Here is an 18,965-nt window from a genome sequence, read left to right as displayed (position 1 = left end):
AAAGTGTATGATTGACTTATATGTAAGAGGTAAACTATAGAACTTTTAGAAGAAAATTAGGTGAATATTCCGTGACTTTGTGGTAGGCAAAGATTTCTTAATATGACACCAAAAGCATGATTTATAAAGAAAAAAAGAGAAAATATGAACTTCATCAAAATTAAGAAAATAAGCACAAGCCACAGGTTGAGAAAAACATGTGAAGTCACATATCTGATAAAAGATTTGTATACAAAATATAAAGCACTTTTATCATTTAATAATATTAAAATGTAAAACTCAATTTAAAATGAGCAAAATATTTGAATATACATTTCACCAAAGTATATATACGAATAGCTAATAATCATGAAAAGATGCCCAATATAATTAGTCTTTAGGGAAGTGAAAATGGAAATCATAATAAGATACCACTAGATAGCCACTCAAACTGCTATATTCAGAAGAACAAGAATTCATGAGTATGTGGGGAAATTGGATTTCTAGTGAGATTATACATGCAATGGAATATAACCAGCAGAAAAATGAATAAACTAATCGTTCATATAACAACATGGCTGTACCTCAAAAGCATTATGCTAAGTGAAAAAAGCCAGACACAAAAGATTGCATAGTTTATGATTCCATTTAAATGAAAGCAAATATATAAAGAAAAGCAAATATATAAAGACTGAAATCAGATTAATGGTTGGTGTTGGGGTGGGAACAGGGATTGAATGCAAACACATATGAGGGAATTTTTTTAAGGTGATGGAAATGTTCTAAAACTGGAACACAGAGGCACCTGGGTGGCTCAGTTGGTTAAGCATCTGCCTTCAGCTTGGGTCATGATTCCAGGGTCCTGGGATGGAGCCCCTATGGGGCTCCGTGCTCAGCGGGGAGCCTGCTTCTTCCTCTCCCTCCGCCCCTCCCCCTGCTTATGCTCTCTCGCTCTCTCAAATAAATAAAATCTTTTATTTTTTTAAAGATTTTATTTATTTATTTGACAGAGAGAGAGAGACAGTGAGAGAGGGAACACAAGCAGGGAGAGTAGAGAGGGAGAAGCAGGCTTCCGGTCAAGCAGGGAGCCCAATGCGGGGCTCAATCCCAGGACCCTGGGATCATGACCTGAGCGGAAGGCAGACGCTTAACGACTGAGACACCCAGGCGCCCCATAAATAAAATCTCTTAAATAAATAAATAAAACTGGAACGCAGTGATGGTTGCACAACTCTAAAAAACTAATAGAAGGCATCGAATTGTCTATTTACAATGAGTGGTTGTTATGGTATAAAAACTGAACCTTAGTTTTTAAAACAAAGAAAGAGCTGCAAAATTTAGCTTGGGATCATTTAAGGAAATTTTGGTATGAACTTTACATTAGTTAATATTATATCAATGGTAAGTTCCTTGCATTTTTGTGGGCAAATATTCTCATTTTTGTTCATAATATTTACAGGCACAGTATGATGATTGCAACTGATTTTCAAATCAGTTCAGTCAAAATGATTTGGATTCAGTTTCAAATCGGTTCAGTCAAAATGAAAAGGAATATTAATAGAAAGTAAGAGTTGGAAGTATATATTAACTATTCTGTGTTTGTTTTATTATTCTTGAAACAGTTCTGCCGTTTTGAAATTTTTCAAAAGAAAGAGTTGGGAGGTACTTCTAGGTTTCGTTGTCTTTACCTACATTGAGATGGGGAAGACTGGGGGGTGAGGAGGCTGGGTGCAGAGCAGGGGAGAAAAGTGTTTTCTTTTGGACAAGTTTCAGAGGCCATGTAACATCCAAGTGCTCAGGGATGAAACAGGGAGAAGGGATTTTGAACCCCTGAGTATGAAAGCCTCGATACTATGAGGATCACCTAACCGGAGTATAGATCAACATGAGATGGGAGTTGTGAACTGTGTCAATACCACTGAGCGACTGCCTGTGATAAAGACAGAAAACTGTCTGTTGGGTTGGACAACAGGAAGATTCCTAGTGGCATTCATTAGAGCCATTTAGCATGGGCTTAAGAGTGATGAGTGAATAGGAGGTGAGACCATGGGCATACACAACACTTTAGAAAGCACTTCTCTGAAAAGTAACATAAAAATAATCTGATTTCAAAAAAATAATAATCTGGTATCTGAAGGAAGATTGGAAGTGAAGGAAATATGACTTTTGTATTTTTAATTTTGGGTTTGTTTTTAATGTGAGATACTAGAACATGGTTTTTAGGGGATCACAGGGAGAGAGAGAGAGAGAGGGAAAGAGAAAGAGAGAAAATGACTGGAACAGAATTTGCCTGTTGCTCCTGGTTCCTAGTGAGGAGGAGGTATCTTTTTTATTCTATGAGTACTTGAATAGCTGTTGAATGTTGTCCAAATACAATTTCTTTGAACCCCACCTAAGTTCAGTGCAAGTCTTTGAGTACCTCCCAAGATCCTCTGGAAGATGGGGATATTATAAGAGGAAAATTACCATATATTTTTTCCTAGTTATATCTTTTTCTACATATAGGCTTAACAGGTTTGGTATACAGGTCATGCCCCCACCTTGCACCCACTGTATTGCCTAAATCAAGGAACTCTGTGTTCACTTTTGTGATTTACACAAACACAAAATAGGATACGTACAAAAATGCTTTCAGGTTTGCAAAAAACTTCATGGAAAATTTGACAGTGGTACAACATTCAAATAACTTAAAATTGAACGTAACTTTTTTTTTTTTTTGAACATAACTCTTTTTAATGCTTCTTTACCTTTCTCCTCTGGTCCTCCCTTTTCTGCTGTTTATCATAAAAAAGTACCACTAATTTTTTATTTTATCCATTTTATCATCTCTTTCCAACCAGTGCTCCCAGGTACTCATTTTCCAATTCGAAGTGACTTTCTATGGTGTTTTACTGAACAAAAACAATGTCTTCCATAATCAAATTATGACATTCTCTGTAAATTTTTTCAGCCCTCCAACAAAAGTTGGTGTTCCTTCTTGTAACCACAGCTAGGGTATCTACCCACTCTCATGCAAAGTAATTAACGCCCAATAGATTTGGTCTTGGTAAACCACTACAGTTTTTTCTATAAGAGGGGCTTTTGAAGACTAGCCAAAATCTTCAGTCTATGTAAAATGCAGGTGTGTGTTAACAGCTATTATAATAAACTGGAACACCTGTTAAGAAGTCTGTATTCCAGCTAATTCCAAATGCAATTCAGTGTCTTCACTTATCCATTAAATAATGCCAGAAAACATTACATGAAAGATAAGCCAATATTTTCATCTGTCTCTAAGCAGAGTTTGCAAATACTGCCTTCCTCCAATTTTGCTTTTATGGAAGGACTTTCAGAATACCAAGCAAATGGTGTTTGAGGATTTGATAGAGAAAACATGGTGGTTTCATATTTGAGGATATGATCTTTTAGTATTTTCCTTTTCCCTTCTTATGGGCATATCTCCCAAATTTCATTTTTATACAAATTTCAAATTTATACATGCAATTAATGTATGTATGGTTTAGCACAAGCATGTTATTAAGTATAACATTGTTTTTAACTGTTTTGGGTTTCATAAGAAATTTTTTGTTTTTTATGTTTTTTTTTCTTCATTTCCCATAAAATATGTCTTTGAGGAAATAAAATAATTCCAATATAAATGATGTATTTTCCACTTTTCTTTGATTCATATTTTGCTTAAAATATAGAGAAATTCATATATTTATAAAGGTATCTTAGTAGGAAACTTTAAAAGAAACATTATTTACAGAGTTTCACAAAAAATATTAACTTGGAAGTTTTCCCTAAAGAAACTTGAACATAAAGTTAATGAAAGAGAGGTACCTGGCGCCTCAGTCAGTTAAGCAACCCACTCTTGATTTTGGCTCAGGTCATGATCTCAGGATCATGGGATCCAGACCCACATCACCTCAGCTCAGCGCTCAGTGGGGAGTCTGCTTGAGGTTCTCTCCTTCTCCCTCTCACTCTGCCTTTCCCCTGCTCTCTCTCTCTCATAAATAAATATTTTTAAAAAGTTATTGAAAGAAAGGGGAACCCTCCTACACTGTTGGTGGGAATGCAAGCTGGTGCAACCACTCTGGAAAACAGTATGGAGGTTCCTCAAACAGTTGAAAATAGAGCTACCATACGATCCAGCAATTGCACTACTGGGTCTTTACCCCAAAGATACAAATGTAGGGACCCGAAGGGGTACGTGCACCCCGATGTTTATAGCAGCAATGTCCACAATAGCCAAACTGTGGAAAGAGCCAAGATGTCCATCGACAGATGAATGGATAAAGAAGATGTGCTATATATACACAATGGAATATTATGCAGCCATCAAAAGGAATGAGATCTTGTCATTTGCAATGACGTGGATGGAACTGGAGGGTGTTATGCTGAGGGAAATAAGTCAATCAGAGAAAGATATGTATCATATGACCTCACTGATAGGAGGAATTGTTAATCTCAGGAAACAAACTGAGGGTTGCTGGAGTGGTGGGGGTGTGGGAGGGATGGGGTGGCTGGGTGATAGACATTGGGGAGGGTATGTGCTATGGTGAGCACTGTGAATTGTACAAGACTGATGAATCACAGATCTGTACCTCTGAAACAAATAATGCAATATATGTTAAGAAAAAAAAAAGAAGAAGATAGCAGGAGGGGAAGAATGAAAGGGAGTAAATCAGAGGGGGAGACGAACCATGAGAGATGATGGACTCTGAAAAACAAACTGAGGGTTCTAGAGGGGAGGGGGGTAGGGGGATGGATTAGCCTGGTGATGGGTATTAAAGAGGGCACGTTCTGCATGGAGCACTGGGTTTTATGCACAAACAATGAATCATGGAACACTACATCAAAAACTAATGATGTAATGTATGGTGATTAACATAACAATAAAAAATTTTTTAAAAAGTTATTGAAAGAAATATTCTTGAGGGAAAATGTTCTGTTAGTAGAAAATAAAAGCAAGCAACACTCTCATCTCTGCAAATAGAATTAACCTTCTGTACATATATGTGTTTAACACATACACATTTCACATTAAAAAATGGCTGGATGCCTTTTACCAAAACCAATGGCATATATGGGATGGCTGCCTTAATATATCAGTTCTGTGGCACAGCAGGAACTCACATTAAGAGTTTCTACAAGTTTTAGATGTTTTCTCCCCTCCTACAAAATAAGATAACACATCACTTAGAAGCTTTCAGCAAGCTAAAGTTTGAAAAATATATCCATTTTAAATTTTGCTCTAACTTAATTGCTATAATTCCAAATATGTATTATTTCAGAGCAATCTATTCTTTTTTACTGTGCTGACAAATATACAAATATACAAAGTTAAAAATTTTTAAATAATAATTTCAAGAGTCCAAAGATAGTCTGAAAGAAAAAACAGGTTGAGAGCAACAAGAGTTGAAAAGCTCAACTTAGGGCAAAAGAAATTGATGTTCAACATGAGGACAATTTGGCAGTCAACAGGGAAAGGTAAGTGTTCTCAAAGATAACCAGGACTGGCTGCAAAATGCCCAGAATGACTGAGCACCACGAGAAACCATCAGTCATCTTTCAGAGCCACTGAAAACAAAATTCAAGATGTCCAACAGGGTAAGCAACCACACTTCAAGGAAACTGAAACCAAAGTACAGCATGAAGTCACCCAGGCTGCTGCTAATGGAAAACATGCCATGTGTTAAGGTGCCATGGACAGAGAAGACAGTTTCAAATATGAGCCCAAACTCCCATTGCTATGCAATTTATCATTAGCTTAGTATCTGAATTCGTCATTTTCATTTGGTCTTGAAGCAGAAATATATGCCTAAATCAGGAGTTAAACTTTTTCCACAAAGGTCCATATAGTAAATGCTTTAGGATTTGCAGGACATACAGTTTCTGTCAATGGCTGTTTTGTAATAAAATTGTGTTTGTGGACACTAATTTTTGAATTGCAGATTTTTTTTTCACATTTCATGAAATATTCTTTACATTTCTTCAACCACTTAAAAATGTAAAAAAACATTATTAATTCTCAGCCATACAAAAACCAGTGATAGGCTGGATTTAACCTCTGGACTGTAGGACTGAAAGGTTCTATTGATCCAGCTCTAGAGTGCATCAGTTAGCTTTTGTTATATAACAAACTACTCCAGAACTTCAATGGCTGAAAAAAAAAATCACTATTGCTCATAGTTTTGAGGGTCAATAATTGGGACTAGACTCAGGTAGACAGTTCTGATCTGGGCCAAGTTTGACTGTTCTTAGTTGGGCTTACTATATGTCTGAGACCTTATCTGGGAATAGTGGTTTATGATGGACTTGTCTAGGGCAGCTGCAACGATTAGAGCTTCTCTCCACATGATCCCTCATTGTCCAGCAGGATCCCCACACTTGTTCATAGGGCAGTTAAAGGGTTCCAGTAGCATGAGAGCAAAAACTGCAAGGGCATTTGAGGCTAAGGCTTAAAAAACACAAACGTCACTTCCACTGCATTGTCCTGATCAAATGCAAGTCACAAAGCTACCCCCAAGTCAAGGGGTGAGAAAGAAACTCTCTCTTGAAAGGCGTAGCCACGAAGGATCGTGGCCAATTTATAACCTGCCACACTGAGATCCTTAAAGGGTTTAAAAAATTATTATCAGAGCAACATGTGAAATTAAGGCAAATAAAATATTGCTTCAGAGTCTATTACAACAGATTCCAACGGTATGAAATAAAGAGGATGAACATTTGTTTCCCCAAAACCAATACCATGGATTCCTTGGAATTATCCATTTGTTCTTCCTTTTTTTAAAAATTTTATTTATTCATTTGAGACACAGATACAGAGAGAGAGTGCATGAGCAGGGAGAGAGGCAGAGGCAGAGGGAGAAGCAGGCTTCCCGCTGAGCACAGAGCCCGATGTGGGGCTCGATCCCAGGACCCTGGGATCATGACCTGAGCCAAAGGCAGACACTTAACCATAACCATCCAAGCCACCCAGGTGCCCCTATCAATTTTTTTTAATAATTTTTTATTGTTATGTTAACCACCATACATTACATCATTAGTTTTTGATGTAGTGTTCCATGATTCATTGTTTGAGCATAACACCCAGTGCGCCACGCAGAACGTGCCCTCTTTAATACCCATCACCAGGCAAACCTATCCCCCCACCACCCTCCCCTCTAGAACCCTCAGTTTGTTTTTCAGAGTCCATCGTCTCTCATGGTTCGTCTCCCCCTCCGACTTACTCCCCTTCATTCTTCCCCTCCTGCTATCTTCTTCTTCCTTTTTTTTCTTAACATATATTGCATTATTTGTTTCAGAGGTACAGATCTGTGATTCATCAGTCTTGTACAATTCACAGTGCTCACCATAGCACATACCCTCCCCAATGTCTATCACCCAGCCACCCAAACCCTCCCACCCCCCACCACTCCAGCAACCCTCAGTTTGTTTCCTGAGATTAACAATTCCTCCTATCAGTGAGGTCATATGATACATGTCTTTCTCTGACTGACTTATTTCCCTCAGCATAACACCCTCCAGTTCCATCCACGTCATTGCAAATGACAAGATCTCATTCCTTTTGATGGCTGCATAATATTCCATTGTGTATATATAGCACATCTTCTTTATCCATTCATCTGTCGATGGACATCTTGGCTCTTTCCACAGTTTGGCTATTGTGGACATTGCTGCTATAAACATCGGGGTGCACGTACCCCTTCGGGTCCCTACATTTGTATCTTTGGGGTAAAGACCCAGTAGTGCAATTGCTGGATCGTATGGTAGCTCTATTTTCAACTGTTTGAGGAACCTCCATACTGTTTTCCAGAGTGGTTGCACCAGCTTGCATTCCCACCAACAGTGTAGGAGGGTTCCCCTTTCTCCACATCCCCGCCAACATCTGTCGTTTCCTGACTTGTTAATTTTAGCCATTCTGACGGGTGTGAGGTGGTATCTCATGGAGGTTTTGATTTGGATTTCCCTGATGCCGAGCGATGTTGAGCACTCTTTCATGTGTCTGTTGGTCATTTGGATGTCTTCTTTGGAAAAATGTCTGTTCATGTCTTCTGCCCATTTCTTGATTGGATCATTTGTTCTTTGGGTGTTGAGTTTGATAAGTTCTTTATAGATTTTGGATACTAGCCCTTTATCTGATATGTCATTTGCAAATATTTTCTCCCATTCTGTCGGTTGTCTATTGGTTTTGTGGACTGTTTCTTTTGCTGTGCAAAAGCTTTTTATCTTGATGAAATCCCAATAGGTCATTTTTGCCCTGGCTTCCCTTGCCTTTGGCGATGTTTCTAGGAAGAAGTTGCTGGGGCTGTGGTCGAAGAGGTTGCTGCCTGTGTTCTCCTTTAGGATTTTGATGGATTCCTGTCTCACGTTTAGCTCTTTCAGTCATTTGGAGTCTATTTTTGTGTGTGGTGTAAGGAAATGGTCCACTTTCATTCTTCTGCATGTGGCTGTCCAATTTTCCCAACACTATTTGTTGAAGAGACTTCTTTTTCCATTGGACTTTCTTTCCTGCTTTGTCAAAGATGAGTTGACCATAGAGTTGAGGGTCCATTTCTGGGCTCTCAATTCTGTTCCATTGATCTATGTGTCTGTTTTTGTGCCAGTACCATACTGTCTTGATGATTACAGCTTTGTAATAGAGCTGGAAGTCTGGAATTGTGATGCCGCTAGCTTTGCTTTTCTTTTTCAATATTCCTCTGGCTATTCGGGGTCTCTTCTGGTTCCATACAAATTTTAGGATTATTTGTTCCATTTCTTTGAAAAAGGTGGATGGTATTTTGATGGGGATTGCATTGAATGTGTAGATTGCTCTAGGTAGCACTGACATCTTCACAATGTTCGTTCTTCCAATCCATGAGCATGGAACGTTTTTCCATTTCTTTGTGTCTTCTTCAATTTCTTTCATGAGTATTTTACAGTTTTCTGAGTACAGATCCTTTGCCTCTTTGGTTAAATTTATTCCTAGGTATCTTATGGTTTTGAGTGCAGTTGTAAATGGGATCGACTCCTTGATTTGCCTCTCTTCTGTCTTGTTGTTGGTGTATAGGAATGCCACTGATTTCTGTGCATTGATTTTATAGCCTGCTACTTGACTGAATTCCTTTATGAGTTATAGCAGTTTTGGGGTGGAGTCTTTTGGGTTTTCCACATACAGTATCATATCATCTGCAAAGAGTGAGAGTTTGACTTCCTCTTTGCTGATTTGGATGCCTTTGATTTCTTTTAGTTGTCTGATTGCTGTGGCTAGGACTTCTAATACTATGTTGAATAGCAGTGGTGAGAGTGGACATCCCTGCCGCGTTCCTGACCTTAGGGGAAAAGCTCTCAGCTTTTCCCCATTGAGAATGATATTCACTGTAGGTTTTTCATAGATGGCTTTTATGATATTGATGTATGTACCCTCTATCCCTATACTCTGAAGAGTTTTGATCAAGAAAGGATGCTGTACTTTGTCAAATGCTTTTTCTGCATCTTTTGAGAGGATCATATGATTCTTGTTCTTTCTTTTGTTAATGTTTTGTATCACGTTGATTGATTTGCGGATGTTGAACCAGCCTTGCAGCCCAGGGATAAATCCCACTTGGTCATGGTGAATAATCCTTTTAATGTACTGTTGGATCCTATTGGCTAGTATTTTGGTGAGAATTTTTGCATCCATGTTCATCAAGGATATTGGTCTGTAATTCTCCTTTTTGATGGGGTCTTTGTCTGGTTTTGGGATCAAGATAATGGTGGCCTCACAAATTGAGTTTGGAAGTTTTCCTCCCATTTCTATTTTTTGGAACAGTTTCAGGAGAATAGGTATTAATTCTTCTTGAAATGTCTGATAGAATTCCCCTGGGAAGCCATCTGGCCCTGGGCTTTTGTTTGTTGGGAGATTTTTGATGACTGCTTCAATTTCCTTAGTGGTTATAGGTCTGTTCAGGTTTTCTATTTCTTCCTGGTTTAATTTTGGTAGTTGATACATCTCTAGGAATGCACCCATTTCTTCCAGGTTATCTAATTTGCCAGCATAGAGTTGCTCATAATATGTTCTTATAATTGTTTGTATTTCTTTGGTGTCGGTTGTGATCTCTCCTCTTTCATTCATGATTTTGTTGATTTGGGTCATTTCTCTTTTCTTTTTGATAAGTCTGGCCAGGGGTTGATGAATCTTGTTAATTCTTTCAAAGAACCAGCTCTTAGTTTCATTGATCTGTTCTACTGTTCTTTTGGTTTCTATTTCATTGATTTCTGCTCTGATCTTTATTATTTCTCTTCTCCTGCTGGGTTTAGGCTTTATTTGCTGTTCTTCCTCCAGCTCCTTTAGGTGTAGGGTTAGGTTGTGTATTTGAGACCTTTCTTGTTTCTTGAGAAAGGCTTGTATTGCTATATACTTTCCTCTCAGGACTGCCTTTGCTGTATCCCAAAGATTTTGAACAGTTGTGTTTTCATTTTCATTGGTTTCCATGAATTTTTTTAATTCTTCTTTAATTTCCTGGTTGACCCATTCATTCTTTAGTAGGATGCTCTTTAGCCTCCATGTATTTGAGTTCTTTCCAACTTTCCTCTTGTGATTGAGTTCTAGTTTCAAAGCATTGTGGTCTGAAAATATGCAGGGAATAATCCCAATCTTTTGGTACCGGTTGAGACCTGATTTGTGACCTAGGATGTGATCAATTCTGGAGAATGTTCCATGGGCACTAGAGAAGAATGTGTATTCTGTTGCTTTGGGATGGAATGTTCTGAATATGTCTATAAAGTCCATTTGTTCCAGTGTTTCATTTAAAGTCTTTATTTCCTTGTTGATCTTTTGCTTAGATGATCTGTCCATTTCAGTCAGGGGGTTGTTAAAGTCCCCAACTATTATTGTATTGTTGTCAATGTGTTTCTTTGCTTTTGTTATTAATTGCCTTATATAATTGGCTGCTCCCACGTTAGGGGCATAGATATTTACAAGTATTTACAATTGTTAGATCTTCTTGTTGGATAGACCCTTTAAGTAGGATATAGTGTCCTTCTTCATCTCTCATTACAGTCTTTGTTTTAAAATCTAGTTTGTCTGATATAAGGATTGCCACCCCAGCTTTCTTTTGGTGTCCATTAGCATGGTAAATGGTTTTCTACCCCCTCACTTTCAATCTGGGGGTGTCTTTGGGTCTAAAATGAGTCTCTTGCAGACAGCATATTGATGGGTCTTTTTTTTTTTTTAATCCAATCTGATAGCCTGTGTCTTTTGATTGGGGCATTTAGCCCATTTACATTCAGGGTAACTATTGAAAGGTATGAATTTAGTGCCATTGTATTGCCTGTAAGGTGACTGTTACTGTATATTGTCTGTGTTTCTTTCTGATCTATGCTGCTTTTAGGCTCTCTTTTTGCTTAGAGGACCTCTTTCAATATTTCTTGTACGGCTGGTTTTGTGTTTGCAAATTCCTTTAGTTTTTGTTTGTCCTGGAAGCTTTTTATCTCTCCTTCTATTTTCAATGATAGCCTAGCTGGATATAGTATTCTTGGCTGCATATTTTTCTCGTTTAGTGCTCTGAAGATATCATGCCAGTCCTTTCTGGCCTGCCAGGTCTCTGTGGATAGGTCTGTTGCCAATCTAATGTTTCTACCATTGTAGGTTACATATCTCTTCTCCCGAGCTGCTTTCAGGATTTTCTCTTTGTCTCTGAGACTCGTAGGTTTTACTATTAGATGTCGGGGCGTTGACCTATTTTTATTGATTTTGAGAGGGGTTCTCTGTGCCTCCTGGATTTTGATGCCTGTTTCCTTCCCCACGTTAGGGAAGTTCTCTGCTATTATTTGCTCCAATATACCTTCTGCCCTCTCTCTCTTTCTTCTTCTTCTGGGATCCCAATTATTCTAATGTTGTTTCATCTCATCGTATCGCTTATCTCTCGAATTCTGCCCTCGTGATCCTGTAGTTGTTTATCTCTCTTTTTCTCAGCCTCTTTATTTTCCATCATTTGGTCTTCTATATCGCTGATTCTCTCTTCTGCCTCATTTATCCTAGCAGTTAGTGCCCCATTTTTGATTGCACCTCATTAATAGCCTTTTTTATTTCGACTTGGTTAGATTTTAGTTCTTTTATTTCTCCAGAAAGGGTTTCTCTAATAACTTCCACACTTTTTTCAAGCCCAGCTAGTATCTTTAAAGTCATGATTCTGAACTCTAGGTCCAACATCGTACTAATGTCAGTATTGAGTAGGTCCCTGGCAGACGATACTACCTCTTGTTCCTTTTGCTGAGGTGATTTTTTTCGTCTTGTCATTTTGTCCAGAGCAGAACAGATGAATGAGAGAATAGAATGCTAACGGGTTAACAATGTCTCCAGCAAATATACTCTATACAAATCAGAAAAGACCTGAAACCAGGGGACAAGAAAGGGAAAGAAAGAAGAGAGAAAAAAAAAAAAAAAGGAAAAAGATAAAAACAAACAAAAACAGAACAAAACAAAAAAAAACAGAGTATGATCAAATATGATCAGGCTAGTGCATAGATCAGTGCCACACACTAGCTTTTGGGCATATTTTGGTCTGTTAGAAGAAAGTGCCTGCTAAAATTTTAAAGGAAGAAAGACTTATATATGTACAAAATAAGGGTTGATACAATGAAGGGATGGCAGATGACTGTAAAGATGAAAATTATAAAAGATATAAAAGGAATTGATAAGTTGTTTTTTAAAAAGAAAGAAGATTTAAAAAGAAAAAGAAAAAGAAAAAGAAAAAAAAAGGGAGAGAATGTGATCAGGCAGGAGAATAGAACAAAGCCATACACTAGTGATTTAGGGTATATTTTGATCTGTTAGAAGAAATTGTATCTCAAAATTTTAAAGAGAGAACAACTTATATATATATGCCAAAAATAAGGGTAACTACTATGAAGGGATAAAAATATGACTCTAAAAATGAAAAATAAAAAATGTGTTTTTTTTTAAAAAGGGATTGATAAGATGTTGTTTGAAAAAGGGAAAAGAAAAATTCAAAAAAAAAAAAACAGTTAACAAAAATTAACTTTGATGAACTAATGAATCATGGTTAAAAAAAAAAGCCATGAATTCTATGCACAGTATTCCCCTAGTGCTGGAGTTCTCCCGTTCTCCTTGATCGGTAAACTTGGTCTTGGCTTGCTGGCTGTTCATACTGATCTTCTGGGGGAGGGGCCTGTTGCCATGGTTCCCAAATGTCTTTGCCGGAGGCGGAATTGCCCCGCCCTTGTGAGTCCAGGCTAAGCAAGCTGCTCCGGTTTGCTCTCAGGAGCTTTTGTTCCCTGCAAGCTTTCGGTACAGCTTTGGAGGACCAGGGTGAAAATGGTGGCCTCCCAATCTCGGCCTGGAGGAGCTGAGAACTCGGGGCCCCGCTCTTCGGTGTGCCCCCAGAGAAAAGCAGTCACTCCCATCTCCCTGGTCTCCGGCCGCACTCCGTGCTCACCCGGCCTGTGATCGAGCATTTCTCTGTCTGGCACCGGACCCCGTGTGGAGTCTCCAAACCCAGGAGATCCCTGCGGTGCGCTCCGGCGCCGCTCCTCCCCGGGGAGGAAGGGGAGTCTCCCCGGCTCTGCCGCTTGTTGGGTCCCTGCTGGAGGAGCAGTGGCCCGACTGGGCCGCGGATCACAGTTTATGGCCACCCGGAGCTGAGAGCCCGCGCCTCGGCTCCGTCTCTGCAGCCGGCTTCCCCGCTCCGATACCTGGGAGCTCTGCTGCACTCAGGCACCCCCGGTCTTTCTGTGACCCCGAGGGTCCTGAGACCACACTGTCCCGCGAGGGTTCCACCCCCCGCTTAGCCACTGAAGCGACGTCCCTCAGTGGAGCCGACTTCTAAAAGGTCCGATTTTGTGCTCCGCGGCTCTATCACTTGCCAGAAGCAGCCAACGGAGGCCCCTCCCCCGCCGTCTATCCTCCCGAGTATCGCCTCGGATTCACTTCTCCGTACATCCTACCTTCCAGAAAGTGGTTGCTTTTCTGTTCAGAGTGTTGTTACTATTCTTATCTTCAATCTCCTGTTGAGTTCGTAGGTGTTCAGAACGGTTTGATCCCTATTCAGCTGAATTCCTGAGACCAGACGAAATCCAGGTCTCCTACTCCTCCGCCATCTTGCCACACCCTATCCATGTGTTTTTAAAGGTCTTTCATTTTGAGCTTCCATTTTGTATGATCTTCACTATGTCATAAGCTTAGTTCTTCAAACTACAGGTGTTGATGTGCAATTGATCTGCTGTCCTTATGGGCATGTCTGCATTAAGTGTTTCAAAATAAATAGCAGATATTTTTTATTATCACAAACAGTAAAATGACAAAATTTTACAAAAAAGTCTTTATTAGAAGGATGAAAAATTAAAACAGCTCTATATTAATTATAAGAATGGTAAAAATCATTAGAACATTAACCTTCTTTCATTTTTAGCATTTTTATTATGTTACTTAACAATAGTTAAGATTTACCCTAACCAATGACAAGTATATACAGCTAAGATTTTTGTTTCTGTTTTTTTTTTTAATTATTAATATAAGTGCTTCATATTCAAAGAAAGATTCTTCTTCTGTGGAATGTGATTTAGATATGAAAATACTGAGGTTGAGATATTAATATAAAGATGCAGGGGCATCTGGGTGGCTCAGTCGTTAAGCGTCTGCCTTTTGCTCAAATCATGATCCCAGGGTCCTGGGATCGAGCCCTGCACTGGGCTTCCTACTCAGCGGAAGCCTGCTTCTCCCTCTCCCACTCCTCCTGCTTGTGTTCCTTTCTCGCTGTGTCTGTCAAATAAATAAATAAAATCTTTAAAAAAAAAAAGATGCAGATTTTTCTTCCTCATATTTGGAGCTTGCATCTGGATGCCACAATATATGGAACTAAACCTACATAGGAAACTAAACTTGCCCTACTAAGGAAATAATTCCAATCTTTCCTCCCCATGGGCAAATAACCTGTTACTGGGTTTGGCATGCAATGTAGTCATTAAATGTTTCTGCAAAAAATTCTCTCACTAAAACCATAAAGTTATATAGTGTGTTATAAGTAACAAATTCTTGAAAATCTGTGAGTTTCTTGTGAGGAATCATCATCAAGAAAGCTATAAAATTAGAGCTTTTTTTAAATATAAATTAAACTTGAGCAAATGATCAAATGATACAAAATCAAGCATTTGTGCACATTTTTAATTATGTATGGGGGTCAACTTGCCAGAAATATGTATTCTTAGAATGACATTGTTAAGGTTACTTTTACTTTATTGCTGATACTTACATATTTGAATATTGCAAAATTTACTTGTCCATATTATTATTAAGTAGCATTCTGGTAATGTATTATAATGTTACATCCAATCCCCAAAATGACTGGCATTTATTTTACTCACAAATCTGCAATTTGGGCAGGGCGTGGCAGCGACAGATTATTTGCTCTGCTCAACTGGCATCAGCTGGAGTGGTTTGTAGACGGGGCTTAGAATCAGCTGAAGGTTGGTTAACTCACAAACCTGGTTGTTAATGCTAGTTGTCAGGTCTGACCGTAGTGCAGGCTGTCAGCCAAAACACCTACGGTGGCCTCCAGATAGATGTCCACATCCTAATCCCTGGAGTTTGTAAATATCTTAGCTTATATAGGTGTTCGTGTCCCCTCTCAAAATTTATATGTTGAAGCCTAAATCCTCAGAATGATAATATTTGGAAGTGGGACTTTGGGGAGGTAATTAAGTCAGGAGGATGGAGCCTTCCTAAATGGGAATATTGGAAAATGGGATTAGTCTCATAAAAAGAGACAAGAGAGAGATGTACCATGTGATGATACAGCAAAAACACACCATCTGTAAGCCAGGCGGGCACTCTGACCTCAAATTCCCAGCCTCCAGAACTGTGAGAAATGCATGTTTGTTGTTTAAGCCATCCAGCCTACATCCTGTTACATATAATATCCTGTTACGGCAGCCTGAACCAACTAAGACACATGGCAAAAGGAATTAAAGTTGCAGATGCAATTATGGTTGCTAATCAGCTGACCCTGAGATGAAGAGATTATCCTAAAGTATCCAGGTGAGCAGTAATTAATGCATGAATCCTTAAAATAGAAGATGAAAAGGCAGGAGAGTCATTCTCCTGAATCAATCAGGAGAGTGATGCCATGTGAAAAAACTTCCCTGCCATTAATGGCTTCGATGACAGAGGAAGCCAACCAGGAGATAAGGAATGTGGGCAGCTTCTGGAAGCTGGAAGAACAATATCCTCCAGAAAGGACAAAGCCGTACTGACACCTTCATCTTAGCACAGCAAGTCCCGTTTCAGACTTCCAAACTACAGAACTAGAAGATAATAAATATATGTTGTTTGAAGCCAGGAAATTTGCAGTAATTTGTTACAGCATCAGTGGGGAGAAAATACACCTATACAGGCTTCACCATGTGACCTGGTCTTCCTCCCTACATGGTGGATGGGTTCCAAAGGCAAGATTTCTGAGAGATAAAGACAAGTAGAGGTGGTATCGTGTTTTTATGTCCTTGCTTCCTATATCACACAGCTCACTTCTGCCACTATTCATCAAGGCAGTCTTAATACAATATTTCAAAAACATTTTATCTGTTACTCATGCTCATAAATTAACTTCTATAATCTGAGTAATCTCAAGAAACACTATCTTTAGATGTAGGCTGATGAAAAGTCTCATATATCTTACAACCAAAAATCCTCCCTATCTCCAAGTTTCTTTCCCTGTACCAAGTGGCTGATGCCTAAAAACTTGCCATGGCAAATTAAGTCTATGAAGAAAAGGGTGGTATGGGTGGTAAGCAAAATTATCAGATGGTCTAAATCCACATTAGAGTGACTGATTGCTACTACCACACTCAAAGTGACTTCTGGAGGCGAACTAGACAATCAGGTGATATAAATCCACCTCACCACCAATCAGGGGAACCCTCTGTGCAGCAGTGGGGACATGTGATGATGGAAACCCTAATTCCAGCAGCCCTCACTCATTCTCATCATCTAGACACTCAGTGTTGTTCTCTGCCCTTGGGAATCTAACTCAGGAGTCCCATATGCTCTGTTCTGTGTCCTGCCCCTGCTCTGGCATTTCTGATCTGTGCCTCTTACTGAGTTCTGCTTTTATTCTAGAAGCTATGATGCTGCTGCCATTTTCAACCAGTCCTTTTTTTTCCTATCACCCACAAGTTTTTTGTTTTTTGCACTACAAAATACATCACAACTATAGAGGTATATAAACATAACAGGAATCTGTTTCCACTGCTTTGGTTTAAAAGATGTGAATCTTTCCTTAGGATTCTTCCTAAAGAACATGTTCAATAAAATGGACATGTTCAGCTAAAGCCTCTCATCCTCTCTCTGCCTCCCTTCTCCACTATTCTGAAGTTGATTTTCATCATCCACATGCATGGTGATTATACTTTGTGTGTGTGTGTGTGTGTGTGTGTGTGTGTGTGTATAAATATATATATATATATATATCTCCACTCTCTTTGGCTTAATAAATTTATTTAAAAATAAAAAATTATTAAGTAAATAGAAGTGTGCATGATACTTGAAGATAGCAAATAAATGGCCAAAGCTTGGGAAACCTTTTTTTTTAAATAGCTATCTTCATTGGAGAAGTGTCTGTTACAAATGGCTAACAGAGGGCACCTGGGTGGCTCAGCTGGTTAAGTGACCGCCTTCGGCTCAAGTCATGATCCGGGAGTCCCTGGATCGAGTCCCGCATCGGGCTCCCTGCTCGGCGGGGAATTTGCTTCTCCCTCTGACCCTCCCCCCTTTCATGTGTTCTCTCTCTCTCTCTCATTCTCTCTCCCTCAAATAAATAAAATCTTTTTAAAAAATGGCTAACAGACACATTAAAAAATGTTCAACATCATTTCCCATCAGGGAAATTCAAATCAAAACCACACTGAGATACCACCTTACACCAGTCAGAATGGCAAAAATGGACAAGACAAGAAACAACAAATGTTGGAGAGGTTGTGGAGAAAGGGGAACCTTCTTATCGTTGGTGGGAATGCAAGTTGGTACAGCCACTTTGGCAAACAGTGTGTTGATGCCTCAAAAAGTTAAAAATAGAGCTACCTTATGACCCAGCAATTGCACTACTGGGTATCTACCCCAAAGATACAGATGTAGTGAAAAGAAGGGCCATATGCACCCCAATGTTCATAGCAGCAATGTCCACAATAGCCAAACTGTGGAAGGAGCCGAGATGCCCTTCAATAGATGAATGGATAAAGAAGATGTGGTCCATATATACAGTGGAATATCACTCAGCCATCAGAAAGGATGAATACCCAACATTTGCATTAACATGGATGGAACTAGAGGAGATTATGATAAGAAAGACAATTATCATTATGGTTTCACTTATTTGTGGAACATAAAGAATAGCATGGAGGACGTTAGGAGGAGGAAGGGAAAAATGAAGGGGGAGAATCAGAGGGGGAGATGAACCATGAGAGACGATGGACTGTGAGAAACAAACTGAGGGTTCTAGAGGGGAGGGGGTAGGGGGGTGGGTTAGCCTGATGATGGGTATTAAGGAGGGCATGTATTGCATGGAGCACTGGGTGTTATACGCAAACAATGAATCATGGAACCCTACATCAAAAACTAATGATGTACTGTATGGTGACTAACATAATAAAAAAATTATTTTAAAAAATAGCTATCTTCTGGACACTGTAGAAAAATAAGCCATAGATAGCTGTTATCATCTTAAAGTGGCCACAACCTCTCAGCCTTGTCCCTCTCTTACAAACATACCAGTCAATCATAATGGATCATGGAACTCTTCCCTGGTAATTGTAAACACAACTCTCCTCCAACACCATGCTCCACTAAACCACTACTAATGTGCAATATTTGATGTGGAAGTCAAAATCTATTTGCCACTCTTAACACGAACTTGTTTTTCAGCAACATGGTTGAGAAAAAATTTAATGTAGAGACATGGGGGCACAGCAGGAAAGTGTGTGACAGAATAGAGTCTGCAGGTACCAGCCATAGGCAGGCAGAGGCACAGTGA

Source organism: Zalophus californianus, chromosome 1, assembly GCF_009762305.2.
Source record: "Zalophus californianus isolate mZalCal1 chromosome 1, mZalCal1.pri.v2, whole genome shotgun sequence".
NCBI classification, from domain to species: domain Eukaryota; kingdom Metazoa; phylum Chordata; class Mammalia; order Carnivora; family Otariidae; genus Zalophus; species Zalophus californianus.
Note: the sequence above shows the minus strand (reverse complement) of the source record.